The 14,168-nt window shown below is 38.9% G+C and overlaps 1 protein-coding gene and 1 long non-coding RNA gene across 2 annotated transcripts in view; both read left to right on the top strand.

Annotated features, from left to right (window-relative positions):
• LOC122526101 overlaps positions 1 to 4,721 on the top strand; it is a 38,733-nt gene extending 34,012 nt beyond the window's left edge. Inside the window, exon 2 of the long non-coding RNA XR_006305951.1 lies at positions 3,993 to 4,721. This is a non-coding gene — a long non-coding RNA (uncharacterized LOC122526101). The remainder of the gene's footprint in view (positions 1 to 3,992) is intronic.
• Positions 1 to 14,168, top strand: part of LOC122525944 — a 90,029-nt gene that overhangs the window by 51,941 nt on the left and 23,920 nt on the right. The gene's annotated exons all lie outside the window — the stretch shown is intronic.

Below are 14,168 nucleotides of genomic sequence, written 5' to 3' on the forward strand. Positions count from 1 at the left end.
CCACGAAGTTTGTCGGTATTTTTACGAAGCGCGGCAAAGTGATTTCAAATTTACAGCATGAAGTTGTCTTTTCTTCTTCTTCCTCTTTTTTTTTCTCAAACGGGTCACCCATCCAAGTACTAATCGTACTCAGCGCTGCTTGACTTAAAATGATCGAGCGGGAAGTAGTTCTATCACCGCGCCATGACAGTTGACGCATAAAATATTTCGATATATCTCCCTTATATTTAGTGTAGACCGATTGAAAATATGTTTCCTTTCTTTTTTTTTGTTAAATAAATAAATAATAATAATTAGTTGCTTATGTTCTCATACTTCCAATCCAATATTTTTTTGAAGTTATTTTTGAGGTTATATTCGTTTCGGTACGCCAAAGAAGTATAACTTCTTACGTGCGTACATAAGTATTTTTTTTTTATTATAAATTACGGAACCAAGGCTCGTGTTTGACCGCACGTTGTAGGTTTACTGTTAAATGTGAAAAATGAAGAAAAAAATAAAGACGATAAGAGTGAATGAGAGAATAAGGAAAAAAGTTTGAATGAATATATGGAGAACAAGAGTTGGGGGTGGTGGTGGTGGTGGTGGGAGAGAGAGAGAGAGAGAGAGAGAAGTAAATTCGGGAGTAGTCTGTGCGTATATAAAAAGAAGAAAGAAAGATATACATATACGAGATGAATGTAGAAAGAGAGTAGTCACCCCAACACATGCTCCACGTAATCCAGTTTATGACCTGCACGAAATCTCTCGTGGCGAAAGAGCAGCCAACTTGTCTGTCTAAAGTGGCGTGGAAATTAGAACGGTGAGATGATATATTGCTTAAAGCGTCATCTATGTCGGCAGTCACAAATACTATATACCCTATCTGTCTTTCTCACTTTTACTCTTCTTTTTTCCTTTTTCTTTTTTCTTTTTCCTTTTCCTTTTTTCCCCCTTTTTCTTTTTCTCTTTTTATTTTTTATTTTTTGTTCTATTCCTGTCCTTTTATGCTCCCTGTTTTTTATTTTCATTTTTATTTTTTGTTTTTTTGTATTATTTCTTTCATTTCTTTTTCCAAGGACGATGCAGCAGCAGCAGCGCGTTTTTAACTCCGCGTTTCTTGGTGCAGCAACATTTTCTCTCTTTTCTTCCCATCGTCTATGGCTTATTTTCGCGAGATAAATTACGCTACGAGACCATCCTTTCGTCTTCGTTTATATTCTATTTTTCTTTTTCTTTTTTCTCTCTCTCTCTCTAACCACACGCGAACGCGCGGATACGTACGTAGAATAGAAAGATGAATAAATGCATTTACTATACATATACGTACCAGAAAACACTACTATTTCTCGTTTTTATCAAATAAAAAGTAACTGTAGAGGTAATAGACTTCAGTGAAAATAATCCGATACTATCCAATTGGTTTGTCCGTTGGGAGAGATAAAAATCAATGATATATATATGTGTTTTTTATTTTATTTTATTTTATTTTATTTTATTTTATTTTATTCCTTTTTTCTTTTCCTTTTTATTTTGTTTTGTTTCAATTGACATTTTTACCGAGCTTGCGGAGAACGAATAAACTTTTCAACGGTTAAGCAAACGACCGAATAAACGAGTTATTTAATGAAATAAATAAAAAAAAAAGAAAAAATAAAAAATAAAGCCCCCTCTCCTTCTTCTCTTCCCAAAAAAAAAGAAACAAAAATGAAAATAAAACAAGAAGTATAAGAAAAATCGAGTTGAGCAATCTATCGAAATATCGTGTTTTATAACGTTAAAGGGAGAGGGGTGATCCAGTTACGTTTTGCAATCAGTATATCCATATATTTAAACAAGAAAACACGTATATATATCCTTGAACGAACGAACTAACGTTTTAAAAAGAAAATGAATTTACGTCGTGCCAGGAATAAACGAACTATCGATCGATCATCTCTGGTTTCCTCTCATTAAGATCTCATTACTCCGAGATTTCTCTAGGATTTCGCGCATATTTCCTTCGGTATTCGCCTACGAGAGAAGAATCCGATGTTCGAGTCCCTTCCCCCCTACCCCCTGCCCCCCACAGCCTCTTCAACATCATTTTAATCTCGTTTTAGTGATGCGAAAAGAAAAAGAAAAAAAAAGAAAAAGAGAAGGAAAGAAAGAAAGAGAGAGAAGAAAAAAAAAGAAAAAGAAAGAAAAGACGCTTATGGGGAGCTTATGGCGGTGGCGCCATTGCCGCCATACTACCTTCCAAGTCGTTTATAACTTTCTATCGGACTAAAATTTGTCGACCGTTCGCAATTCCACAGGTTTTACACGTTGAGGAGGGGGGAAAGAGGAGGAGGAGGAGGAGGAGGAGGTCAAACGGATCGCGATCCGCTTTGACCTCGAATTACTCTTGTCATTCCGTTGCACCATGGCCAGAAAGTGAGTGAGCGAGAGAAAGCGTGACTTCGCTTTGGAATCGAAATGAAGAAAAGGAAACTTTACTTACATTAGTCGCGTGTTCTAAGATCGCACGTTTGTGTTCCTATCATTACTCTTTCTTTCCTTTTTTTTTTAATTTTTATTTTTTATTTTTGATTCCATCAATTTTGTCGAGAATGTATTTCTTTCTTCTTTTTTTTTTTTTAGATAATAGAGAAAGAAATAGAGGGTGAAAATGAGTAATAATGAAAAATCCAAAGAATTTCTTTTTCTATTTGTCTAAAGAAATGAGAAAAAGAGAAAAATACCGAGTTAATCGTAAAAAACGATTACGATTTATATCACAGATGAGGAATAATTATTTGACGCATCTTTTATGTCGTAAGTGAGCATACACGAGCCAGCCCAGCAGCAGCAGCACAGCATAAAACAACACAGCACACTGCATAGCATTGCACAGTACAGCCAGCACCTACGTAGAATTTTTCATTCGAGAATTCCGAGGTTTCATTGATCAAAGGTTAAGTGGTGGGACGACACGAGTTAACTCGGAATATGTTATGCTTAAAATTCCCGCCGAATGCGTCGCAGTCTTACTTATACACGGTGGTTGGTTCTGTCTCTGTTGTGTATTGTTAGTCAGTTCAAGCTCAAAGTCTGATGCTTTCTTTTTAATCTTGACCCGATCCAATGAGGGAACGATTACTAATTGACTTTGCTTACGACATTGAAAACATTTTTTGTTCTTCTTCTTTAAATTACTATTTGTTAGCGTTATTAATTACGATTTGTTAAATATGAAACTTAAATGTAAGCAATATCAAGTTCGAACAAAATGATTGTTCCATTACGATTTGTCTCAACAGGTTTAAAACTACTTAACACGCAATTTCAAATGTAACAGGAACTTTATCCAGATTCGGTATTCGAAACGCGATCTAGTGTTCTATATTTGACTGAGTTGAAACTACATGGGGCACGTTTCCCGATGTTTCAGCACTACTCCTCTTCCTCATCCTATCAAATTAATATGCCAGTTCCGGATGAGCAAATTGTGGCTTTGGTTTCTATCATCGGTAGTGCGTGAGAGAGGCTCAATTGTTTGAGCGTCTCGTTTATATTCCCTGGTCGTTTTCCTGCTGCTTCTACTGCTGCTACTGCTGTTGCTTCGACGTATTGCTACGTGTCACGTCTCTTTACGTTTTACAGCTTGGATATGCCCGACTTCAAACGTAGCAGCACAAGAGTGCAGATGAAACACACACGATTCGCGGATCTTTGATTAAAATCAAGCTCTTTGATAACTATTAAACCTTAATTGACGTCACCCTGCGTTTCTCTATCTACTTATATACATTTACATATACGTGTATGTGTGAATATGTGTGTGATATGTGCGCTGTATGATATGCTTTGAAATTACGCGAGAGAAAACTTTTCGAAATTACACTTTTAATTATTACTTCTGGTACGCCCGCCCACTCACTCTCCTACCACCCCATCTCCTCACGCCACACCCTCCCTCTCGGTACGATCTACGATTTTGTAATTAGTAAAGTTCTATGCTTACAAATCTCTTCTCTTTTTTTCTGTTACAGGTACGTGCATTTGAAAAGCGATAAGATATAGAAATTGTGTAACCATAAATATCGTAAGTTATCATGTTTATTTTTTACTAAACCTATTTCGCATGGGAAAAAAAAAACAACAAAAAAGAAAAGAAGAAAAGTAAAGAAAATCCTCGAAGATATGTCGAACGTTTTGTAAACGACATCTCGTGGCATACGAAATCACGACGTTATCGCATAAATTACTACCTACGGGATATGCAATGAGATATGACGAGATTCAAAAGCACCGAACTATCTGTCGCGAAATATTTCGTAACTATATGAAAAAAAAAAAAAAAAAATAGAAAAATAAAAAGTGAAAAAGGTAGGAAGGAGAGAACATTTTCGAAATTGACGTCATCGTGTAGCTTTCTATTAAATTACACGAATGCGTGAACTATAGAATCGAGAAATAAAGAAATCAAGGAAATATAATCTAATGCTCCTTCGAAATACCGATTTTTTATTTAACAAATCTTTCGCGTATGTAGAAAATATGTCGGTAGTGTTTCCTGCGAGCTACTCCTTGTTTTACGCGTCATTAGAGCGAGAATAATTTTCTCTTTTCAGTAATAATAATAATAAAAAAAAAGAAAAAAAAAGAAAAATACGATGGCGGGATAACATTTTCCTTCGTGTGAAATCACGATAGCGTAAAGGCTCGGGAATCTGCGTTAAAAGAAATAGAAAATAGGACCGGGAGAAATAGAAATAGAAGAAGTAGAAGAAAAGAAAAAGAAAAGGGAGAGAAAAAAATGATCAGTGGTAAGCACACGTACTACGTACACACTCGTATGCATACACACAGCACGCACACATACACACACATATACACAGTCGTAATGATTTGATGGCAGAACGATTATTCCGGCGGCAAGCTTGTAGTACACCGAGCGCGAGATGAGAACCGAACCGAGAATGAGTGGGACAGAGTAAGAGGAGGAGTAGGAGGAAGAGTGTGGGTGAAAGAGGGTGGTGGTGGTGGTAGTGGTGGTAGTGGTGTGGATGAGGGATGTGCTCTCTCGCACGCACCGTCGCCCCCGTAATCGCGGTTAATTAACGACCCAGAGCCCGGTAACGAGGCTGCCGATTGCTAGGCGCACATCGACCGCGATTATTCCACCTCGTCGATTGCCGATCCGATTGTCATCGTTACATACTACACACCCCTTTTTTTACCATTCCTTTTTCGTTCTTCGCTACTACTTTTTTTTATCTCTCTCTTTCTCTTTTTTTGTTCTGCTACTCCCCAACGTACAATCATCTCGCTCTTTCTCTTTTCCTTTTTTCTTTCTTTTTTGTTTTTGTATTTTGTATGCGTATAAATATATTTTTTGTCCGCAAACGAAAATTTATCCCGTTTGAAAAAGAATGAAGGGGAGAATGATGAAAACGAAACGAAATAAAATACGATGCGGAATAAGTTTTTTAAGAACCTTAAACTTCGATCTCCCTTGGTCGAACTTTTCTCTGTATCCAAGATAGGATCGGAGAAGATTTTTTTAAAACAAAAAACAAAAGAAAGAAGATGAAGAAGAAGAAGGGGAAGAAAAAATGGGAGTGGATGGGGCAGTGGTGTACTTTGGAAGATGAGAAGACAAAAAAAAAGGGTGAACTTTGATATGAACAAAGTTAGGCGATAAATCGGATGAAAGGATAATACCAAAAAGTGTTACTTCTTTTTTTTTTTTTCTTCTTTCTTTCTTTTTCTTCGTAATCGTTGTAGTACCTTTGACTATAATTTCCAAAGTAGAGAAATTTCCAATGAATCACAGCCAAAGAAAGAAAGAAAGAAAGAGAGAGAAAAGGAGAGAAAAAAAAGAAAAAAGTAAGTAAGAAAGAAGCAAGAAAGAGAGGAGAGAGAGAGAGAGAGAAGGGACGAGTCGCGAATAAACGCTGGGATTTTCTTTCCGGTGCTAAGGGGGTAGGTTTTTCCTTCGGATAAATGTGTTTCCCGAGCGTCGAGTGATTAAGGAGGACGACGTCTCTATCTCTGCCGCTTGAAAAGGGATCGCTAAAGGACCTCTCTTCCTTGAACTTTAACCAACAGATTCCTTCTTCTTCTTCTTCTTCTTCTTACTCTTACTCTTCCTCTTTCACGGGAAGCTGCGGCTTTTAAATCTCGATCCGCGTCGTTTCCCCGTCGGAAAAGCAGCTACCGGTCTTTCTTAGGAGAAACGATAGGAAAAGAAACGATTAGAATGAGCAAGAGTAGTTAGGAAAAAAGAAAATAAATAAAAGAGAGAGAGAGAGAGAAAGGGGGATGAAGTAGGAATGAAGTAGGGATGATCGAAGATGAGGGAGTAAAAGTTCGCGTAAGTCGGTAGGGTAGATTCCTTCTTTACTATCTAAGCTGGGGGATTTTTTTTTATTTCTCCATCTCTCCCTCTCTCTCTCTCTCTCTCTCTCTCTCTCTCTCTCTCTTTCTTTCTCTCTCTCTTTCTTTCTCTCTCTTTTCCCCTTTCTTTCTCGGGCTTTATTAAAATGTCTTTTAGAAATGTGGTAGGGACGCATCTTTGGAAGGGCGTCAAGGATAATATGTTGAATCCTCGGAGGAGTGAAGGAGGAGAAGGAGGAAAAGAGATAAGTGGAAAGTGGGATAGAACACGAGGTGAAATTTTTCTCGATTTGTCTTGTCCACGAAACGAGGGAAGCTGTTACTGCTGCTATTGCTATTGCTGCTGCTGTTGTATTGTGTGAAAGAGAAAGATAAAGAGAGGGTGGATTAATCTCGCAAAATGATGCGGAGGGGGAGGAAAAGGAGGAAGAGGAGGAGGAGGAGGAATCTTCTTGCTTATTCTTGTTCCTTCATCCATCTCTCTTGCTCTTTTCCCAGCACGAGGATCAGACGTTATTAGAGCGTATTAAAGTCCTGACAACGGACGGAGAAAGTTTTCTACTTTCCATCTCTTGCTTTTCGATGTGTATATATATTTTTCTTTCTTTCCTTTCTTCCTTCCTTTCTTCCTTTTTCTCCCTTATTCTTTTCTTTTTCTTCTTTCTTTTCTCACAGTCGAATAATTTATCTTCCTCGTTTTCTTACTCGCGATTCTAAAGTTACATATAAAGTATATTATTTGATTTTCTATATATATTTTAGTTTTTTTCGTTTATCTTATTGTTAGTTAAAAGTGTATCAGAGAAATGTATAAAAAAAAAAAGAGAAATAACAGGAAAAGTTGGACTCTACTTTAGATTACGAAGGGAATTTCTCAAAAGTTTAAAATCGAGACGCAGCGGTGAATGTGATGGTAGTGGTGTTGATGATGACGATGGTTGGGTAGTAGTAACAGTGATAGTACTTTTCTTAGCTTATAAACTAGACAAGAGTCGTGCGAACTATTTTACTCGCGAGTAAGTAAAGTTTTGTCCTCCCGGTTTGTATCTTTGAAATTTCTAAAGCTAAAAAAGATTTCGCAGTGATATCAAATATTTGTCTTTATTTGGAAGTTAATCGCGCGGCAGTCATTCGTTCGTCAACTTTTATAAAGACGAATAGAAAGAGATAGAAATAAATTTTAATTTATTTATATTTATATATATATATAAAATAAAGTCGAACGCGAATCGCAATAAATTTCTGTCTCGGCGCGGCAGCTTGTTGTAAACTCGCTGACAAGAAAGACAGGGCCGAACCAAGGATGGTTCTTATCTCGAGGGACGTAGTTCGAAGACGATGAGGAGAAAGGACAGGAGGAGGAAGATGAGGAGGATGAGGAGGAGGATGATATCGATTGCTTACCTTCCAGTTAACCTCGCGCGACCCTTCATTCCCAGTCGCCTTTGTTATCGGGCATTTACGGAGGAACGGCATTCGGCCTCGTATTTCTTTCTCTCACCCTTCGGCGATGAACACAAGCACCCAACGCACTAATACCAGTACCACCAGTACAATGACAGAGCGAGCACCCGGCCCACCCACCCAACAACCAACCTAACATCTGCAGCTTGGTGTCGCGATAAGCTTGGGAACGCTGACACGACACACTAGCATGCTCGAAACTTCTTACCTCGTACACGCGTACACGCGTAAATCGATGTCAACCTTTGTTAAAACCTCTTCCAATTCGCGTTTAACTTCAAGGATATATACAACGAAGATCTTTCTTCGACTTTTCAATTTACTAAACAATTCTTTTTTTTTTTTACGTTTTCGCATACAAGGCATACAAGTGTGACAAAATGTTTCCTTTCGATTTTATTTTGTCCATGCATTTTTTTTTTTTTAGGATCAACATTTTCAAAGCCCTTCTTTTTCTTCTTCTTCTTCTTCTACTTTCGTATTTTCAAAAGTTAATTTTAGCTCGGAACATCTCGTATGAAAGTAGTTCACGAAGGTGCGATATAATTCAGTGGCTCTTATCTTCTCGACCATGAATTCGCGTTTTGTAGAAGATTGGCGGCGCTATTCTGCCCCCTCCTCCCCTGATGATACTTCAACTCATTAATATTAATTAGCGGTGGTGACATCACGCCGTTCTAAATATTTGATTAGCCTAGATACCCTAGAACGGTATAGAGAGAGAGGGAGAGACGAACAGAAAGTGGAAGGGTAGTTCGTTCCTCTTCGCTAATCAGTCTTCAATTTCGTTTCGCCAACGAAATTGGTTCGTTCTGATGAGAAAAATAATTAACCGAAAATACCAAAGTTTACCACTTAATTTTATCCCTCTTATCTCGAATTAACTCGCAAAGTCTGTTACTTTGCTTTGATCAATATTGCAACGCAACTCCGATAATTTTGACCTTTTATTTAAAAAAAAAAAAATGTTTCTTAACATATCTACTATTTTTTTCCCAATAAGAGGGGGTGAAAAATAAAAAAATAAAAAACATATTATTACCAGAACCAAGCTAGCAATCGATCCTTCCTATATCGACACTTTGATATTATATTTGTTCATGAAATACTTGGCATAAGAAAGAAGTATAAGAAAAAGGGGGAGGCTTTGGGGGGAAAGGATGTTTGAAAGCGAGAAGGGTGAGTAGTTGGTCGTTGAAGGAGGTCCGTAGGAAGAAAATTGGAGGCTTCTCAGCGAACATATTGCCCTCTCAATCCTCTTCAGTGCAACCAACCCCTACAGAGGTACGCGGGAATGAGATGGTTCGACCCTCCGATGTTGAAGCTAACGGTAGCAGTAGCAGCAGCAGTAGCAGCAGCAGAGCTATTTGTGGAGGTGTAGGAAGGAAGGGAGGGACGGGAACGAGCAACGGCACATGGTTGAGTTTAAAGCCAGGCAACTAGTTTCGCAACTACTCAGCCCACTTGGTCTACCCTTCTCCTTTGGTATGTGTACCGAGTATAAGAGAGAAAAGGAAAGAAGAGAACTGAATGTGTGGGAGTATGGAGTAGTCGGCGGAAAGAGATGGAAGATATGTTAGTGGCGGAGTTGAAAGAGGACGACGAGAGTGTGGCTGAAGTAGATGAGTGGTGCTGCTGGAGGAGGTGGTGGAGGTGGAAAAGAGAAAAGCCGGCTGCTGCTTTCCGTGCGTTACCGTTGGTCCCAACGACCAGGATCAGAATGGCCCTACCGGAAAGGGGTCGGTCTGGGTTGGTTCCGGCTCAGCCATAGACGGAAATGAAAGAGGCCGAGCCCTACTCGCACGAGCACTACTACCATCACCACCGGTAGTGGTACTAGCACTAGCCCTAGCACTATCATCACCAACCTACTACGCCCCAACCAAACTCTCACACACCACTAACAGCCCCCGAACTTTCGTAATGAAGCCAAAGCCGACTATGTTTACTCGGTGCATTTGTTGGGAGTCAAACGTGCACCGGCAATCGCACCGACTAATGCGCTTTCAACGAAGGGATCCTCGAATCTCTTCCTCTCTCTCTCTCTCTCTCTCGGTGGAAGAATAGTTCTCGTTAATTTGCCCAAATCCGTGCAAAACATTTTACTCTTTGTATCTATTTCCAAACGTACGTTTCGCGTGTTAAACTAAATTTTCTTTAACATTTACCACGACGATTCTTTATTTAATAGTATTATTTGACGTAATATTTAATACGTACACGTGTACTTTTCTACGTCAAGGGCTTGTGGTGGTTGGAGTTCGTCGCGTGACCCACCGTCACAGCGCACACGCGATAGAATTTTATCAAAGTCCTTGGAGTTGATTTATCGAAGAGCTTCTTCCTTCTTCCTTATCTTAGCGGCGTGCTGCGATGAAAGAAGGAAAAAGGGGTGTGAGTAATTCGGTTGAGTTGCTCGTAGGGTGGACGTAGGTATCCATAAAAGCAACGATCTCGCTTTAGTAGCACCCGTTAAATCGGTCAACCAAGTTCCAACCGGTTTTCAACTTCTTCTTATTTTATCTCTCTCTCTCTCTCTCTCTTTCTATTCGTCCGACGGAAAATTGCTAATGGTTTCTGCTTGGGTTCTTGAAAAGGGCAAAACCAACCAACCAACCAGCCAACCAACCGGCCGAGTGAAGCTTTTCTGCTCGTACTATGTTTCCAGTAGTAGATGATCGACCTAAAGAAAAAGGTGCAAGAAAAAGTACGAGGGAATAATGTCGTTTGCTTCTATACATTTCACCCCATACCCTTTCTCTCTCTCTCTCTCTCTCTTTTCCTTTTTTTTCTTCTTTTTTTTTTTTTACCCTTCTCCAACAACGAATACCGTCTTTATCAGCAGACGCTGTTAGCTTTATCAACGAACGTTTCCTTCCGCCGGTTATGCGTCGTAAAAAGGAGTAAGAAAAAGAACAGGAGAGGAATGGAAAGGGGGAGGAGGGCGGAATGGTTAGTGAACTTCCACGAAAAAAGAAGAAATTATCCTCCCGTTAGCTTGGAACCCGTGAACTTTTTTTCCACGTTCAAGAATCGGGGACACTCGGATAACGTCGGGTGAAAATATATATCTCCGGTGATAATGAAGTCGCAAATATATATACACATACAATGTGTTTTTTCTTTAATTTACTTCTTCCTACGTTTACTTCGTCAAATGTGCTAAATTATTTTCGATTATTATCGAGAATGCAAACGTTGTTCCTATTAAAAAATAATGTTTATGAGATACTTCAGAGAGTATTCATAATGTATCCGTGTCATTGATTTATTTGTTTCTTTTTTTGTTTTTTTGCGATAAACACATCGAATTATAGTGAAGAAAATATCGTACAAAAGGGTGCTTTTTTATTTGGTATATATTATATGTTTCAAGAAGTTAGATCGAAACGTAACAATCGTATTAGAACAAACGGTAGTTTTGTTTTTCTACCATGAAAAATGTAGCATTTGTGCTCGATCGTCCATACAGTGGTAAAGCCATAGCAATAACCCTCCTCCTTGCTAGTCGTCTTTTTCGTTTGTTGAATCCATGTGCGCGCGTATACAACCGTGAACTCTCTTGAAGAAGCTCGTTGACCTCAAACCAACCCACAACTTGTTCTAATAACGAGACGACAAGCCACCCGGAATCAGACTTTACGTTCAATTCCTTTTTTTCGCAGCTTTTCGAATCGTAAGGATTGAATTTTATATACGACGATGTACAAATAAAATCAAATAAAAAAGAAAAGAAAAGAAAATAGGAAAACAAGAAAGATAATCATCGTATATTTATCAATTTTCGAGATAAAAATGATTATCTACAAGAGTTCATAAATTTTTCAAATAAAATATCATTAACGTTAGTTATTTCTTCGACGTACGAAACAGAATAAGTGTATCTTACGTTTTAAATAATAGAATTAATATAGTTTTCAATACATACGTAAGCTGATTGAACTTGTTCGGCAGTATTACTCCGGAGTAAAAATAACGTAGCCTTGTAAAACGAACACACGAGTGAGCACGTAAGTACGTTTGTAGACGTACAAACATACGGTTTTACGTAGGTACGAGAAGCTGCCATGAAGGTATCGATACGTGACCGCACATATGTTCACCGGGAACCCTCGACCCCTGAGCAAAAGAGAAAGAGAGAGAGGGAGAGAGAGTGAATGAGTGAGTGAGTGAGAAATAGAGATACATGCAAGCGTAGGTACGTGTGTGCATGTTTGAATTATACGATCGCCATAGAATCCACGACTATATCGCATGCGGTTAACTGATACACATATTGCCTTCCGTTTACGAGCTAGCAGCACGTGCACGTGCACGTACACGTACGCGCGTAATACTCTTGCACAAACAAAACCTACATTTGTATGTGTATGAGAGACAGAGAGAGAGAGAGAGAGGGAGAGAGAGGGAGGTAGAAAGCATTGGATGGAAAGCCGTGGAGGGATCACAATCAACCCGTTCATGCATTCTAGATTTCGACCCCTTCAATGCACACTCTCGCATACACAAATACATACGCGCGCACACATAAACACACAGTCAGAGAACACCATTCTGTACATGTTGGTCGATCAGGAAAGAGAGTGCGTGTCCTATGTCGACGGGGGTGGTGGAATGAGGTTTGAGTTGTTGGGTTGACGACTATGTTCGAACAGGCCAATGTTGGCTGAATTTTGGCGCAAAACGGAGAGTTGGTGGACTTCTCGTGGAAGATACCACGTGTTGCTGGAAATTACTACCAGAGAGAGATAGGCAATGTTCGTTCCGTGACCAACTGGACTCTCACATTCAAAGGTTTGCGTGAAACGCGTTTGACCGTTCAAGTTGGTAACCCGAGCAAGCATATGGCACGATGTCGAATGCGATCGCGTAAGGTTAATCGGATTTTCGGGTTGGGCTGGGTGGATCGTTTCAGTTTGATGATCGTCCGGAGAGAGATAGGAAAAAAAATGTTGTCCTATCTTGCGCCGAGTGGGAATATAAATCATATCTAGGAAAAAGAATTGCTCGAATTGGATTAATTAGATATTTCTTTTTTTTTCTTTTTTCTTTTTTTCTTTCTCCCTCCCATCCGCCGAAATTGTAAACAATTTGTTATTATTCGGAATAATAATAAATATTTTCGACCGCGATGTGTGTTATCAGCAGTCGTGTTACCGTAATCAATTCTTGCAAATATTAATTATAGATTCGGCAAAAATATATTATACAAGTTAATTCGCCTTTTCAATGTTTAACGAGGCAAATGTAATTAAAGAAATTAATCATCAATTCGTAACATATTATATATTATCTATACATATAAAATATTTATACGGAACCCAAAATGAATCGCGTCTTTATCATTTAACCAATTCATTTGCAAATTACCAATTGCTTATATTCATTAATCGAATGTATTTTATCGATTAAATTCTTTCGCATCGTCCACTATCAACTCTATATATCTGAAGGGAAAAAAAAACCTCTTATTATCTTATTCGAACAACAGAAAATTTTCCATTGGTATGAAACAATTTTATTTTCTGTATTTTCCTTTCTTTTTTAAATATTACAGCTGTTCTCTGCTTAAAGAAAATTATCAACAAAAATTGTACTGAATGTAGTAGACCTGTGTGTAGGTTGTACCTTTTGATATAATCGATTTTACATTTAGAAACACAACACCCACACACATAGATCTATATATATAAATATATAAATTTAACGCATACACTTTAGAATAGTAGAATTTATTATATATCTATATCGCCCCTTCTATACGCAAGGAACTCATTCTTCTGTTCACTCTCTTCGACACGCTTCCCCATTCGTCCGTGTTAAACGGTTATAATTGCTGCTGCGGAAATGTCGGAGTCCGTCAGGTAGAAGGACTACCAAAGAGAAACGGAGAGAGAAAGAGAGAGAGAGAGAGAGAGATGAAACGATCCTTTGAAACAAGTCCTTTTTCGCGTTAAATAGAATAAAAAGAGCGCGAAGGGTGGACGATGGTGGTAGTAGTAGTAGTAGTAATAGTAGTAGTAGTAGTAGTAGTAGGTAGGGTTGTGCTCGAACGAGCACGAAGCACAGGACGAAATGAAATAACGGCTGGGTGGTCGCGCGAAATGGAATGAAAATTCAAGCAGAAGAGAAAGAGGAGAGCGAGAACGCGAGAAATTAAACTCTTCCTCTCCCTCCCTACGCCCACCCACCCCTCCCCTCTCTTTCTTTCTTTCTTTATTTCTTTCTTTTTTGCACGTCTGTCGCTCGATTTTTCTCTGTCCGCAGCTTTTCGTGTCCCGTCTGACGATCCCTCAGTCAACGGGAAAGATAGGTGGGAAAAGTAGGGAGGGGGGAAGGGAGGGAGACGCGATACACGTTTG

This window comes from Polistes fuscatus, unplaced genomic scaffold (assembly GCF_010416935.1).
Source record: "Polistes fuscatus isolate 324 unplaced genomic scaffold, CU_Pfus_HIC Scaffold10, whole genome shotgun sequence".
NCBI lineage: Eukaryota > Metazoa > Arthropoda > Insecta > Hymenoptera > Vespidae > Polistes > Polistes fuscatus.